Below are 12857 nucleotides of genomic sequence, written 5' to 3'. Positions count from 1 at the left end.
GAGAGAGAGAGAGAGAGAGGAGAGAGAGAGAGAGAGAGAGGAGAGAGAGAGAGAGGAGAGAGAGAGAGAGAGAGGAGAGAGAGAGAGAGAGAGAGAGCGATGAGAGAGAGAGAGGAGAGAGAGAAGAGATGAGAGAGCTTGATGTCGCGTGCTGAGGTTGCTGATGCGCCTCACTCGACATCTTCCCCAGGGGCGGCGGTGGCGGCGGCGACGCCTGGAAGTGTGACCTGTCGCACGCGCTGGCGCCACCTGCACTGTAAACCCTGGCCGTCGCTGCCCCTTGCCGGAACAGCAGTGCCCGCACGCTGCCACCGCGCCCGGCTCATCCTCAACTCCGGCACCAGTAGCGCACCTGCGGCACCAGCGGCGCTCCTGCGGCACTTGCGGCGCTCCTGCGGCACCAGCGGCGCTCCTGCGGCACTAGCGGCGCTCCTGCGCGCGGCGACGCCCATCTCCGGCGCTTCTGTGCCCCCCCCCCCCCGCCACCGCAGGCTGCCGGCGCCGCATCTGAGAGTGTCGCGTGGCACGGCGCCGACCGCCGGCCGCACCATTCCGATGCTAATCACGGCTTTGGTAACGACACGCGCCGACGGACTTCCTGGAAATCAACCGAAGCCGGCCCGGGACCGTCTTTTAACGCTGAAACGGCTGTGGTTAGGGGTCCATTTCGCGCTGTGCGGTCTGCTGGGGACGCTCCGTGCCGCATCAATTATTTCATAAAAAAGCAATGAATGGCGTTGTGCGGAGCTGGTTCCGGACTGAGCACACGTGTAGACGCAGCTAGCTCATACGATACGGGGTCTGTGGTAGCGAGGGCTCAGTACGGCACCGGATGATAAATGGGTTGTTCAATCGAGCCTTAGATGAACAAAATGTGCTCGTAAATACAAAAGTAGCAGACGTTACTGCTGGCTTGACATTGAAACGGCTCTTTGCTCCAAGTCGCTCGTGCCACACAGGCGCGCGTTTCGGCAGACTGGTCTTGCGGCGAAATAAGGGTTATCTTGTGTTGAGTTACGGTCGACAGCGAGGCGTCAGTCAGCGGTCCCCCGAAGCCATATTATGCGCCCGCAGCACCGCACCAAAGTTGGTACACCGCGCGAGGAAGCCACGTGGCGCTCAGGTACTCAGTGAAATCGGTACACATTCAAGTGCCCGACATGGAGTGTCGCCTGATCACATGATTCACTAGCGGTCCGGGGCACAAACTAAACCTTGCTGAGCCTTATAAACGGACTATCTCGGAGTGTTCACAGAAGTGCAGGAAGTTGTCGTACCGGGTCAATATGTCCGCCAAATCAAACAATGTATTCTGTGTCGGCCCAGAAGCTTATCTGTGTTTCCTTGTGAATTTGTATCTTCAGCCTAATTTCCGGCAAAAGCTTATAACATCTGAGCCTACATTCTCTTCTAGGAGAAAAGCATTATCAATGCTTGAAGACACTCTTCTAAACCACGCAGAATGTTGATAGTTTTCAGCTCCTGACATGCTCCATTTTTTCACACATGTGTGGAATTTGGAAGCCCGGCCTCTCATAGGAAACCAGTGACAACCTCTTCACCGAAATAATGTTGGTCGCATGTTGTATTCTATTACCCAATATCATAACTTTTTTGCACAACGTTCCCTCTTAAAGACTTCCCTGTACGTGATCTGATGTATTTCATCACGCCACAGGGATGACTAATCTTATTAGGTGTAGCTCAGTTAGTTAATGTAATATCTAGCTAGGCTAAATTCCATTACTTACTGAATAATTGCGGGAATAGTTCTCGGTTTCGCTATGATCAAGATTTTCTACGTATTTTTGTCAGGAATGGCTATTAATAAACAAAAGAACATCATGTCCGGCACAAAACATTATTCTAATTACATGCACGCAAAACATTGAATGCACTACGAAAGGAGCGAAAAACGAGTGTGCCCAAAGGATTTCGTAAACAGATAACACATCACTCAAACGGCCTGTGGTATAGCGGTGTTTCGTGCAGTCTATTCGTTGAGCACGAAAAGTCAAAATCCCGCTACATCTTGATGAAATGCGATGCTAACAGCAGACGCAAACAGCTTCAGAAGTAAAGCTAAGGGTGTTCGAACGCGCATTCACAAAACAGAGGGCATGGCGCTACGTGGAGTAGAGCACACAGCTGCTTCGTAGAGTAGAGCACACAGCTGCTTCGTAGATGTTGGGTTTTATCAGGGCGCACTGTCCCGACAGCACCCTCCCAGGACCTTCACTTACCCCACCTCAGATTTAAATGGAATACATCGTCGCCCACTGCCGGACAGCCTTTCACGTGATGCGATGTACCCTTCCCAGAAGTTGGTCCCATCGATTCGAAATCTTACACAACGTTAGCAGTAAATGCGAACGCCTTGACGTTGGCAATCACTGCTTTCCGCAGCCTGCAGGCCGCGCGACTACATCATAAAAACATTCGTTCGGCCCGACCCGCGCTCGCCTTTAATTGCAGGCCAGCTTCCAAGGAAGCCCCCGACACTGAAACTATCGTTAATTACCCATCAATCATGCGCTCCGGCGATCTGGGGCGGGCGACGCCGGAGGGCCGTGCCCGCAGGTTCCCGCCCGCAGCCGCCGCCGAATTCAATGAACGCTAAATCTGCATACATAACTAGGCCAAAATACAACAATTATTGATGTAGGTGAGCCTTGGGGGAGCGGCATGAGGCCTGGAAGGCTGGGAAAAACTCTAGGACGACAACACCTCCTGGCACGCTTCGAGGCTTAACGGTGAAGTTCTGGTGGTAAGATAATACCAGGTCATCGTTACTGCTTTGCGAGCGGTTTGCGGCGAAGGAGGCCATGTTTTTAGTTGCGGTGAGTTCCCAGGCGTGTTTCCTTTCCGCTGTTGTTTCCCATCCCGAGTTTCATTCGCAGCCGGCTGGCCTTGCTGGTGTTCCTTGATTTTACAATGCCAAAGCTGTCACCCGTGTTCTGCATTGCTTCGCAAAGCCTGGCTCGACTCTGGATCGTGGCTTCTGCACCATTAAAAGGTAAGCGATTGAAAAGCAGAGTAAGTGTTACTGCTTGGCCAGCCTGTCTGTAGTCTCGAGAGCAAGCTGGGCTTGCAGCGTTTTACATTGCTGTGGTTTCATATAAACACTCAAGCGGTAACGGTATCAAGGGTAGATATGTAAGATTGCTCCCCTCCTCAGAGCCTTCACCACGATGATGACAAATTGGGCATTCATCTTGTGGCATTAAACCTAATGAGGAGAGGTGCGGTCACTTATTAAACAAATTTGCTCTAATGATGCCCGAAATTGTTGGTGTGTATCATCAAAAAGCAACAGCTCAACAATACAAATGAGTTGGATCCCTGTTGATCCATGGGCATCGGATCAATCTCCACTCGGCCCTCAAGCAGGCAAAAGGTACCTGGCGCCGCTTTTTCAAAACTTACCCGTTGATGATCTGATCAAAGTATGCACAATGCGTTTAGAGCCCTTTGGTGAACACAGGAAGGTACTTGTATCTCTTTTCAGGGGAGAGATTAGCTGCAGAGTCCAAGCTCATGGACCAAAATTCAAGCGACTTGCGTGTATTTTGTTAGATATCCCATACAGAATCGAAGGAATCATGCCTTGAAGAAGTTTTCTTACGTCACTTTTCCAGAATTATCTACCAAATTAACATTTCAAAAAGCAGCTTCCCATCACCAATCATTCCGAAAAGTTGAGGTGCTGCCACTCTTGCGTTTTTTCTTCGGCCGAAATTTATCTAATAAAATACTACCATAATGAGTGCCTCGGGCCACACTGCATCCTGGAGGAGTCGTGCTAAGTCAAAAGTCCCACTGCATTATCAGAGCGCAAAGGGAAAACTGCTGACAGAAGGCAAACCGCCAAAAGAATCAGGAAATATGCTGCCATCTGCAACGTAATTAAATAAAAAATGCATTTCTGCTGGTCCATTTGTCTACCGAAGATTTTCACTCCGCTCTTAGGTTCGGTATTACTTTGCACAACGAATGTTGATTAGCTCGCACTCTTGTCATTTCTTCCGTTCCGCCAGAACTCCTCTCGCCAGGCACCATGCTGGCAGCTCCACAAATCGTGATAGCTTTAAAGATAGTGAGAGTCCCTCCTCTCATTTGTCTGACAGCACCAAAGTGCCGACACCCGAGTCGAATAAAGCCGCGCCGACAGCTCAGCTGACTGCACCCGGCCCCTCAGTGGGATTGCCCGTCCACCCCGGGCGGCCAGTGATGATCATTTTACTCGCGCGGGTACGCTCATTGTCGGGGCGGCGTGGCCAGACCGCTTTCCGGCACCAGGAATTATGAATGGAATACAGCTCGGTCGGCGCATCACTCGTGCCCGTCTGCAGTTCAGTGCAGCATAAAAAGGCCGTGAATCCGCTCAAAATGCTAACTTTATCGGCGACTTTGTTAGCGAGACGGGCCATTTGGTGTGCAAAGGACCCTTCGCAAATGAGACCCTATTAAGACGTCTGAGCCTGCTGAAGTCTGCTGAAATGAAACGGCACAGGCTGCTCGGTGCGTGGCAAGGCTAGCAGCAGCGTCCTCACGGTCGGCGGACGCACAAGACAGTGCCGAGTTGACGGGGGCCGATATAGATACTCAGGCCGCCCACCCGCGCTTGAAAACATGTCAGCCCCGACCGGCCACAAACAGACCGCAGCCTCCCCTCGACCGAGCCTCTCGAAACCTTCGAGTGACCGCTGTCTTTACACGCCACCGCAGCCAAACAGCGGGGGGGGGGGGGGGGCACCGTCAGAGGGAGGGACCGCAGACCGCCTCCAGAGCAGGGCGGCCGACGGACCACACAGCGCCGGCCTGGCACCGCCGCCCAGCCGGACGGCCGCGCGGCCCTCCGGAGGCGAGCAAATTGGGCGCACTGAGCTAACTGGATTACGGGGACGGCAGCCCGGCGGTCAGCGGCAGCTGGGTCCGCAGCGGCGCCCAGACCCGTGGCCGGTGGCGGCGCCGAGTCGGCGGCAGCGGCAGCTGGGTCCGCAGCGGCGCCCAGACCCATGGTCGGTGGCGGCGCCGGGTTGGCGGCAGCTGCAGCTGGGTCCACAGCGGCGCCCAGACCCGTGGTCGGTGGCGGCGCCGAGTCGGCGGCAGCTGCAGCTGGGTCCGCAGCGGCGCCCAGACCCGTGGCCGGTGGCGGCGCCGGCGGACCAGGCGGCAGCCCCACCTCCGGCGGACCCTCAGAGGGCGCGACGCTGGCTCTGCGGCGGCCGCGGACGCCCGGCTCGACCCTCGAGCTGCTGGACCCGGCATGGAGGCATGACTTCAGCGTCCGGCCGCGCATGCCCGGTGATGTTTATCTCCGACCTTCGCAACTGCGGGACGTTCCAAGGCTCGGCCCGCGGGCTTCTGCGGTTAAACATGGCCGCGGATGAGCTAATAACCCCTACAACATCACGGCTGCATAGATTCAAGATGTCACTCACCATGCTTGTTGATGATGCGCTCTCACTGTAACGAGTCCCGAGCAGCCCTGGACGGCTGGTTACCTCTCGGCATGGCTGCCCTGTCACACTGCTGATCAGATACGGACCGGGGTGCTGTCAAGTGACCTGATTATACCATGCGGTAAATGAGATGTACAGAGGGTTCATTCTCCTCCTCTCAATTAAGGTGCAGGGTTCTCATCTTTTTATGATCTCCTGTAGCGTACCCGCTCGTCATGTCAACCGCGCGACCGCGTTTCTATTTGATAACAGAGCAGTGCTGCAATCCCAGCCCTTATAACCATCAGTGGCACGCGAGGCTCAACGTTCTGAAAGTCTTTGTCATGTCGTGCTGCCGCAGTGCCGTCTTCAAGTCCAGGGAAAACCTGACCAATTCCAAAGTGTCCGCAAACGCAGTGAGATTCCGTTTGGCGTGATGCTGCGACCTGCCACGCCACCAGGACAGTCTCACCACCCCTCAAAGCTCGGTCTGTCCTTGATCACGCTCTGTGCCCGTCGGAGCGGGTTCCGACCGACAGCGACGAGGACCTGACGTTGCAGAGAGCCAGATTCTTAAATTCGCAAACCAGCCCGCAGACACGTCTTGAGCGTGGGTCCAGGTCTCGTGATGGCGGCAAACCACTGCGACTCGCAGCGTGCGGTCCTCTGCTGTTGACAGACCGCTGCGACCCGCAGCGTGCGGTCCTCTGCTGTTGGCAGACCACTGCGACTCGCAGCGTCCGGTCTTCTGCTGTCGACAGACCACTGCGACTCGCAGCGTGCGGTCCTCTGCCGTTGACAGACCACTACGACTCGCAGCGTCCGGTCTTCTGCTGTTGACAGACCACTGCGACCCACAGCGCCCGGTCTTCTGCTGTTGGCAGACCACTGCGACTCGCAGCGTGCGGTCCTCTGCTGTTGACAGACCACTGCGACTCGCAGCGTGCGGTCCTCTGCTGTTGACAGACCACTGCGACTCGCAGCGTGCGGTCCTCTGCTGTTGGCAGACCACTGCGACTCGCAGCGTCCGGTCTTCTGCTGTCGACAGACCACTGCGACTCGCAGCGTCCGGTCTTCTGCTGTTGGCAGACCACTGCGACCCGCAGCGTCCGGTCTTCTGCTGTTGGCAGACCCAGATGGCCTCTCTGGCTACATTCTGGCGTGGTCCGCGCCAGGCGAATGAACAGCACAGCGCTGGTTGTGTTGAAATGGTCTGGAAGACCGCTCGACCCCGGTTGCTGCGCAGTCACATTGTGTAGCGTACTCATGATGCATTCTGATGCTTGGTGACTGCGCTTTCCGTGTAGATGCCCATGCTTTCACCTCGCTGGGGCCGACTTAATCAACGAAGTGTTAATCACGTCATTCTTGTTCTCTCATTTGAGTTCGCACCCCACCTCGCATAAGTACGTCCTATAGTTTCGAGTTTCATGATCTTTTTATCATCTGCTAAATGCGCATTGAAAATCAACCACTTTTGGTCGTGTCTCGCTGATTAAACAAGCTGCACGTACTAAAATGTCTTCATGCACGTATTACGAGCACTACGAGCTTTATTACGAGCACGACCTTTTTACTTCATACTTGACCTGTGACACGTTCGTGTAATTATCTAACATCGTAAACTCGTAACTATGCGCTTCAAAGGGCTCGGAAGTAGGCGTTTGGCTTTTCTTTCAAACATATAAATAAACATTTAGGACGCGTTAATCGTCTGCTTTTAGTAGCAAACAAGACTTTTGTCGCAATCAAGTTGGAAGGGTGTTGAAACATGAATTCATGTTGCATAACATTTGCGGCTGCGCACGGCTGCAATCTAGCAGTAATGCAAGCCTGGTACTTATTGCAACCATTTTGTCATTTGCAAGCTAATAAACGGAAATTAGCCTCGACCTAGCCGAACATAATGCCCATCTAATGGTATATTTACCATCCAAGGGAAAATCACCGATCATTTCCATGTCGAGCGTAACTGCCTCATGAAGCATTCAAAGGTCATGATGAAGAAGAAAAAAAGGAAAAAAGCGGCTCCCAGCTTTGCAGTCTTTGTTGTTCTGCCATTTGCAGGCCGTATCGAAGAGCATCTCTAGACTTAGCTGGTGACCATTGTGAGCGTTGATCGTGAGCCGTTCCCGGTGACCGTGCCAGCGCTGCACACAGCAGGCGCGCTCGCAGGTGGCGGCGGCTGGCGGCCTGTGTAGCCCAGCTGTCACCGGCGAGCGGCCTCCGATGGGTTCATGGGCCGTCTCCGGGCCTTTTTGACAGGTGGCGATGCCGTCACTGGCACTGGGCGACCTTGGCAAGATGGAATGAGCCCGCTTGGTTCGGAGGGGATATTACAGCACTCTGAATGTCATGGGATATGTTTTGATGCTATCAGTTTGAAATAGGTAAAGGAGAAGCTCTTTCCTGATTGAAGTGGAAGTACTCGCATACACTCGGGTATTGTGGTGTGCTACCACGGACGTGACTTTGGTCAAAACTTGACAAGTGGGCTATGTAAAGTTCCTATCACATCCGTACAATACGATTTGATTTTATATTTACAAAATATTGCTTTGCGTTGTCAGCCTCGTTCCATCGAAGCAGGCAAATGACCGCTTTTGCCCTTATAAACTAGGGCTGCTGGAGGCACATGTCCAGTGGGTTTGTATTATCTCCAGGTGCAAATTTGAAATGTTTGGCGGTGCACGCTCAAATGGTCGACCTATTGGCCCAAACTGAGCCGGCCAACCGGCGGTCTGTGGCCGCACATGAGGACGACAGATCCCATCGACCTGTCAAATTGCCCGGAAAATCCACAGCGCCTCTCGGCACGCGTGAACAAAAATCGGAGGACCAAGTGCCCCCTCCTAATGCCCTTAAGCCAGACCGCAGTCGGCGTTGGGCGGCGATCGGAGACACGGCGCATTACCAGATCGGAGAGATACTGCGTCGGCAGCCGCCGTACAGGACCGGACTCTGAGGGGACCACCGTCACACGGAGACCGCCGGCTGACTCCGAGGGGACCACCGTCACACGGAGACCGCCGGCTGACTCCGAGGGGACCACCGTCACACGGAGACCGCCGGCTGACTCCGAGGGGACCACCGTCACACGGAGACCGCCGGCTGACTCTGAGGGGACCACCGTCATACGGAGACCGCCGGCTGACTCTGAAGGGATCACCGTCACACGGAGACTGCCGGCTGACTCCGAGGGGACCACCGTCACACGGAGACCGCCGGCTGACTCTGAGGGGACTACCGTCATACGGAGACCGCCGGCTGACTCTGAAGGGATCACCGTCACACGGAGACCACTGGCTAACTCTAAGGGGACCACCGTCACACGGAGACTGCCGGCTGACTCTGAGGGGACCACCGTCACACGGAGACTGCCGGCTGACCCCGAGGGGATCACCGTCACACGGAGACCACTGGCTAACTCTAAGGGGACCACCGTCACACGGAGAGCGCCGGCTGACTCTGAGGGGACCACCGTCACACGGAGACCACTGGCTGACTCTGAGGGGACCACCATCACACGGAGACCGACGGCTGACTCTGGGGGGATCACCGTCACACGGAGACCACCGGCGAGACCGGTCCTTGAGAGGACCGCAGACACACAGAGACTGACGGAAACCTGCATTTAAGAGGACCACCGTCACACGGAGACCGCCGGCGAGACCGGCCCTTCAGAGGACCGCAGACAGACAGAGATCGACGGAGGCTTGTATTTGAGGGGACCGCCGTCAAACATAGACCGCTGGCGAGACCGGTCCTTCAGAGAACACATGGAGACCGCCTGAGACCTGTATCTGAGAGGACATAAGTCGTATGGAGAACAGCGAAGGGGCAAACCCTGAGAGGATCACTGACACACAGAAACCATCATCGGGACCTGCCAGCAGACCGCATCCCACTAAAACCACTGGTTTGTAGGCTCCTCGCTTGCAGATAACCACCCATGTAATTGACAGATATATTCTGAGGGTATACCGACGTCCATGCCCGTCAAAATTCTTACGGGACACGACAGATGTGGCACACAATTCAGTGTTGACGTCCTGGTGACACGCAGCGGAAGCTGGGTGATCTGTGTACCCCGGTGGCCTTGGGGGCTCGGGATCCTCCGGCCGGCTCCCTGATGACATCAGTAGACTCCAGACGAGCGCGCCCTCTGTATCGGGCTTGATCCGTGTGATTTCCGCAACAGTCAGTCCGTGTGCACATTTACATTGTTAATTGGCGCGTGCGTGTGGCTGCCAGCTACATTGTGCTGCAGCTGATGTTTAGGCGTAATGAATCAGGGATTGCGTCGGTGATTGCTTTGTATAATTCATACGGTCTTGCGCAAATTGTTAATAAAACGCTTAGCGATTATTTTGGCTTAAGTGCTATCAGCGATGTATTGTTAGCTAAGTGTTGCACTTGAGAGTAGTGCGGAACTGAATGGAATTCGGCATCAGCAATCAGCCCTGAAGCCTAATGCCTGTGCCATGGTAAGAATGTGTTCCGGAATTGCATTGAAAATGCATTACGAATGATGATGAATGAACCATGATGACAGGTAGATGAATGTCCAATGTGCTTGCAGCTGATGCAATCAAGTGGCATTCCAATCGGAAAGCATCGATGCACTCGTTGAGCTCGTGTCATAATCACAGTACTGTGTCGGAATCCCCAAAATATCAGGCTCGGCAGGTGATATTTGAGGATAACACCCAGTCACGCCCATTGCTAGGTTGGCCTGCACCAACGGTCCCCCCCCCCCCCCCCCAGCAGTAGTACGTGCCCTCGCAAGTAATTACCCTTTCAAACAAATAACGCGATATTTTCAAGAAATGAATGCCCAAAAGCGCAGCAAACCATGCCCATCATTTGCTAAGCTGGTCCTGTTTAGCAGACCAGCCGTTTTCACGCCGCGACGCCCTCGAGCGCCGCTCGAGACTCTCTTAATGTCGCTGCCTACACCAGACGTGGCCGCAAACAGCAATTTCCCGCCACAAGCGGCGGCGGCGGCGCCGGTGGGCCGGCCGATTGGTCACGGACCTCGCGCCGTCACTCCACTGGACTGAATCCTTTCGGCTGGCAGCCGCCGGGCCGGTAATAACGCCGTCAGAGCAGAGGAGGCGGCGGCAGCGGCGGCGCCGGCAATAACGCCGTCAGAGCAGAGGAGGCGGCGGCAGCGGCGGCGCCGGCAATTAGCGCCGATCACCCGGTCTCGCTGTCCGTCACAACAGGCGCGCGCAGGCGGCAGGCGGCCGACACAGAGGCGGCGGGCGGCCGACACGGAGGCCGCGGGCGGCCGGCACAGAGGCGGCAGGCGGCCGATGCAGATGCGGCGGGCGGCCGACGCAGAGGCGACGGGCGGCCGACACAAATACGTCGGGAGGCCGATACAGATGGGGCGGGCGGCTGATACAGAGGCGGCGGGCGGCCGACACAGAGGCGACTGGCGGCCGACGCAGATACGTCGGGCGGCCGATACAGATGCGGCGAGCTGCCGACACAGAGGCGTAGGACGGCTGACACAGAGGCGTCAGGCGTCCGAAAGAGTTATCACGCCGTTGACAATATTGCCAGACTGTCGACAGAGCGCTGTCATGTGGCTGACGGAGAGTTTTCAGGCGGCCAACAGATCCATGTGACTGACGGAGGGCCACCAGGCAGCTTATTGAGAGTTGTGAGGAGGTCAACAGGGTTATAATGGGGTCCGCAGAGAGTCGATGGTTGGCCGACAGACAGTTGTGAGGAGGTCAACAGAGCCGTCATGTGACTGACAGAAGGTCGTCAGGCAGTTTATTGGGAGTTGTGAGGAGGTCAACAGGGTTATAATGCGGTCCACAGAGAGTTGATGGCTGGCCGACAGACAGTTGTGAGGAGGTCAACAGAGGTGTTATGTGACTGACAGAAGGTCGTCAGGCAGCAAGCAGGGTTTTCAGGGGGCCGAGACTCATCAGGCGGTCTGAATAGCTGTCAGGCGGCCGGCAGGGTCGTCAGGTGGCTACCGGCGTCACCACGCGACGGCATGGCATTATCAAGCGCCCGGCAGAGCTGCCCGGCGGCGAGAGCGGGTCATCACACGCACAGAGTCGCCAGGTGCTCGCGCTGCGATCCTGCAGACCCACACTCCCTCCTGGAGCAAGCCGCGACCTACGAAGGGATGGCGCAAATAATGGAGGTGTCAGTGGTATGTAATCGTCGTAATTAAAAGCCGTCCACCCCGTCGCCGAGGTTGGCCACTGGACATGACAGACGACTTGACCGTTCTTGGCTGGATTTGACCGACCACGCACAGGTTGATGGCATACAGCAGGTGGATTTTACACAGCTTTTACTCGTGCACTGGCAGCCGTGAGAAGGAAGACAAGACAAGGGCATCAACAGTTTCAGTACGTTATAATGAGCCCCTGACATGACCTATGTCAAAATGAGCCTGAACGTTATCCCATGTCACGCCATGAGGGCGTAGTAAGTACAATTTCTATCAGTGATGAATGTCCTGAAGTCTTCCATACCACCGTCCTGTTTCCAATGCTATGGCTTCAGAATGCAATGGCAAGTCAACATAACGACGGTCTGGAGTCCAGAGGCTCATTTTTGTGCGCCTATCACTTCAACTAGATCATGTTGGGGTGCTACAAGTCTTTACAGGCTACAGGTATTACAAGAACAGGCGCCGCTTCTGTAGTTTGTAGACCTATTAAGACATATAGCCTATTGTATTATGAGTTTGGCAGCATCAGACCATGAGCCAAGATGGACCCTTATTTGGCCTTCGGTATTGATATCTACCGCACAGCTGAACGCTCAACTACCGCCCAGTTTACCGCTCAGCTGGCGTCCGCTTCCCTCCACGTGATCCTACGTCAAGATATCGGCGAATGTGACAGCTTGACGTTGTCAAATTGCCTTATTTGCCACTAAACAGGTGTGCTATCAGAGCCAGTAAAATATGTTTTCTCGACCATATCTGTGAAGTCATCGATGATTTCTGTCTCAACGGAATTCATTTTCCTCTCGGCAAAATAGCCTGGTCTGCTGCTTGCTTCGAGGCTACTTGATGTCGTTCGCATTAGCACTATTGGTTATTTGGTCACAAGAAAGGAAGCGTGGACGAAAAACACACCAGCCATGGAAACACCCAGGCGACCACCAAGTGAAATAAGTTCACGTGAAGCGTAAATTAGATCATATGTACCTAAAGCCAAATGTTCAGACCCTTGCACCAGCCGAATACAAACGGTGCCACTTTCGGAGATGGTATGATATGTGTGTCAAAACAGTAGTTATCACGGATCAGCGATGATGTGCAGGCTGGTAATGCATTGGACTAATCGGAAAGCGCTCGTTTAAATGAATTAAAACGTGATGCGGAGATACGACGGTTAGCGCAACGATGCTCTGCAAGCCTTTATCACAACT

The sequence above is a fragment of the Pollicipes pollicipes genome, unplaced genomic scaffold, assembly GCF_011947565.3.
Source record: "Pollicipes pollicipes isolate AB1234 unplaced genomic scaffold, Ppol_2.1 Scaffold_6052;HRSCAF=7182_pilon_pilon_pilon, whole genome shotgun sequence".
NCBI classification, from domain to species: domain Eukaryota; kingdom Metazoa; phylum Arthropoda; class Thecostraca; order Pollicipedomorpha; family Pollicipedidae; genus Pollicipes; species Pollicipes pollicipes.
The sequence above is the reverse complement of the archived record's forward strand: the minus strand, read 5'-3'. Positions refer to the sequence as shown.